Raw genomic sequence first — 4,368 nt, 5'->3', positions numbered from 1 at the left:
TTGTTTTGTTTTTATCTTGCTATTTATTTCTAATTTCATTTCTTCTGTATGAAATATTTCATTAAATGTACTTTAGTGCTGGTTTACTTATAAATTCTTGTAGTTTCTTTTTATCACGGAAAAATTCTATTTCATCACCAATTCTGAACTATATATTTCTCATGACTTAGAAATACCCTGTTATCTTTCAGGGATCATATATATATATTTTTTCAAACCATTTTGGATCTTAAGGCTTCAGCTAGTAAATCAGGAGAAATTTTAATTGGCTTGTTTCCAAATGTGATCTGCTATATTTTCCTTGATGCTTTCCAAATTCTACCAATGTTTTCTACATTGGAAATTTTAATTATAATGTGTTGTGGAGAGGATTTTTTTATATTATCAATTTGGGTTTTTAAATGCCTCTTGAATGTGCATTTCCATCTCATTCGCAAGATTTGGAAACTTTCTTCATACTATTTTTTGAAGATGTTATGCAACATTAGTTTTTTTAAATGTTCTTATTAAATATACATGACAAGAGTGTATTTTTACATATTAAACATTCATGGAGTATAACTTATTTTAATTAGTATACCATTCTTGTGGTTGTACACGATGTAGACTTTCACTGGCAGAGTCTTCATATAGGAACACAGGAAGCTTGTCAGATTTATGGTGATCTCTTTCCTATTCCTATCCCTCTTCCCTTCCTACATTTCCCTTTGATCCACTGATATTCTGCTCTTCCTCTCCCACTCTTTGTTGTGTGATAGCATGCACATCTTGGTTTCTTCATCTATGCCAATAACTCTTAGACTTGCCTCAATGTTATCTCATATTCTTCAATATAATAGTCATGGTTTTTCCCCATCTTTTCTTTATTGTCAAATTTATTTTCTAGATTATATAGTTCATCTTGGGGGACAGAAAAACTTTCTCCTTTTCGAATTCATATATTAGTGATGCTTTCTTTAAAAAATGTTTAGTTTAAGAGTCTGCTCTATGGTTCTTTTTCATGATCTATCTCTTTATTGCAATGATCTTTCACTTTTGATATTCTATCTCTTAATTCCTTCATTATTATTTAAGTATGAACTTTCTAAAGTTTTTATCTGATATTTTCTCTTCTGTGTTGTAAGTGAGATCAGGTTTTGAAGTGTTGTGGGCTAATTCAGGTGATGTGTTCCCTAGGTTTTTTTTTTTTTATTGTTTATACTTTTACACCTATGAAGGGATGATTATATCTCCTACTTTTATGCATGGTATTATTAAGTGAACTCCATTCTCTTAATTGCTCCAGACAGGGTGAATATCCAGGTATTGACTCTGCTTGCATCCTCCACTATTCCCAGTATCAAAGTCAGGCATACATTTCAGGTCATGTGTATATTTCAACTCTCTATAGACACCCGTACTCAGTCATCCTGAATCATACGTGTACATAATATGTTGATTCCCATGCTCTCACTTCCATCTTACACACTCTCACAATGCAGACACCAACATAACTGTCATGTTCCACTCAGTCACATACTCACTCACACATTTATCTTCACTTCTCAGCAACTTGTACATATGTATAAATTTCTGCTGATCTACAGGCCTATGAATGTCATAAAGGTGGTCGTCATGTCTGCTCTTTACATTCCTTTCAGCCTACCACACCCTACCAGGACAGCAATCTATACTTGCAGCATTTAAATAGTCTTTTGAGTTTGCTTTTAATGCATGGGGTGTGATGTGTAAAGCCACAATAATCAAATTTCAGGGACCCTCAGCTCCTTCATGAAGTGCATGTGGGACCTTGACCCACTACCCATAAATCAATGGCTCTGCCCTTTGATCCTGGGTGCTTATTTCTACTCATGCCCAAGGTCTCATCATCCTTCAGGCTCCCTACACTTTCCTTTGCATGTCCTCCCTCACTCCCCATGTCTATCATTTCCCCTAGGGACCCCTTCCTTTATTTTAATCCTGCCTTAGTCTGTTGTCCATGCAGGTCTGCCTCCTCTTATGCTCCTTTCCCCATAGCATGCTTCTTCACATTTCCATGAAGGTCAACCCTCTTTGTCTCTTGAACCATGTATTGTCATTCACCCTGTGTCATTGTGACACCTTACAATCCTTATCTGTCCTGAACACAATATCCTTGACTTCCTTGGACACAAATCCTCCTCCCTATCTTAAATCCAGCATTGACTTCAGCTTTTAAGTAAAATGAAATATCTTCTGTCTTCCAACTCTCCACCTTCTGCTCTCACCCAGCACTTTCTATGCCTACCCTCCAGGCTCCCTGTTCCACAGTGTTAGGTCTGTCTTCCCATATCTCTGTGCCCTCTACTCACTCTCATCTATCACAGAGCCAGACACTGTCACTCTTCTAAATGCTTCACTATTACACAATTGCTGCTGATTATTGTTGACATATGTCCCATGAGTTGAAGCCTTTGAACAGTGATCAAATTCTCAGGCAGGTCAAATAGAGGAAAATTATGAAAAATGAGTTTATCTGACAAGTTAAAGAATAAAGATTCTCTCTGAATGTATTTTTTGGTGTTTTTCGGAACCACATTTGATCCTCCAATATCTGCTAGGGAATTGATTTCAGTGTGCTGTAGTAGCACAGTGGTTGCTTGCAGGACAGCCCTGGCACTGAAAAGATAGAAGTAGGATTAAGGTAAATAAAATGACAGGAGTCTCTTTTTCTTGCTGAGGTGGATTTGATTGGCTGGTCTAAATGTTGAAACACATCATTTTTAACTGGAATCTCCAAACTACCATAGGGCTCAGTGGTATATATGGTTCAGAATTGAATTCAGGACCTTGGACTGCATTACCCTGTATAAGACAGGATGGCTGCATGTGATATCCAGTGCACCAGGTGCCAACCTGCAGGGCCACCACCATCCACCTACTCTTATCTGGGCCTCTCTTTATTTCATCTACATTCCTTAGTCATACTAATGGTACAATTTTGGGAAAAATATATTAATTCCATATATATCCCATGTACCTCCAAGATCTGTTTTTCATTTCAACCAACTCTATCCAGAAAATAAGAATACATGAGATAGTCATATGGAGAATTGATTCCTACAGTATCCAGTACTCATTTTACCACCGTATTTTCCACTGACAAATGTTTTGAGGATTGGATGGACATATCTGGTTACAATTGCTTATGCATGAGACTGCTTATATATTGAGGGTGTTATTTGAATAAAGGGGAAGCTGTTTCATGAACCTCTGAAGTGTACGTGTCTTTCGTCCTGCTGGTTGGGCCGTAAGAGAAGCAGCTGCGGAGCTGCTTGGAGCAGGCGGGCAAAGAAGCGGCGGTTTTCCATAGTCCAGTATTCACGTAAATACTCCACACCACATTTCTTTTTTTCACCTACCTTCCTGAGAGCTGCCTGTTTGCTTTCTTGGTTTTACCTTATGGAGCAGTCTGAAAAGTGAACTTCTCTAGTCTGACACATTGAAACTCCTCAGGCTTTGTTTTTCACTCTCAGATGTGGTCATACACTGAACCTTCCCTAATCTCTCCTAGCCATGAATCCATTCCACACCCCAATCACCACACACACAGCTGTGTCCTGGCATATATAATGTTTGGTGTTCTGTGATGCCTCTCATAGTGGCCTTGGGGCAGCTCTTCCACAGAAACTGTCAGGGGGCTCCTGACAAAATCCAATATCAAAACTTTTCCTTCTCTGTTGTCCCCTTCTTAACTCCATTACTTCATCCACCCCCAAGACCACTGCCACTGGGCCCCATACAAGCAAATGTTCAAATGAACCCTCAGGCATTCTCAACACACAATTCAAACTCAAAACTGATGTCAGCCAATACCATCGCCCTCCATGTTTCTCCAGGGAGCATGGCTGTTCATATTTTTTCCTCTGTATGTGCCTGGTCCTAAACCAAGACACCTCCCTGGTTTCACTGGAGTCTATTCTTATCCCTATTAGCACAAAGTGGTTTCAGAACCTCATTTTAGTCTTGAAATCTAGAAGAATACATCTTTTAATTTACATTTCCTGATGTTATTCTTGCACTTTTAACCATTATGACCTACTCAGGTCTCTACCCACTCTTCCTTCTAGAATGGTCTTGTTGCCCTCTCTCTAATTGGTCTCCTCCAAGACCCATTCTTTCTTACTAGACTCACCTTTAGACACATCTGGGCCTGTTTCACATGACTACTTAATCCAGGATCTGATACCCCAGCAATGTTCACAACTTCCCACAATGTGTAGGTATAAACCCCTCAGTGGCATTGAATCTTCTATTATCTTCACCTTCCAGGGACCTTCAATATTTTTTGTGTTCAATTACCATCCCCAGGAGGTGCTTAAGTCCTCTGTAACCATGCACCCCATGTCT

Source organism: Sciurus vulgaris (genome assembly GCF_902686455.1).
Source record: "Sciurus vulgaris genome assembly, chromosome: 17".
Lineage (NCBI taxonomy): Eukaryota > Metazoa > Chordata > Mammalia > Rodentia > Sciuridae > Sciurus > Sciurus vulgaris.
The sequence above is the reverse complement of the archived record's forward strand: the minus strand, read 5'-3'. Positions refer to the sequence as shown.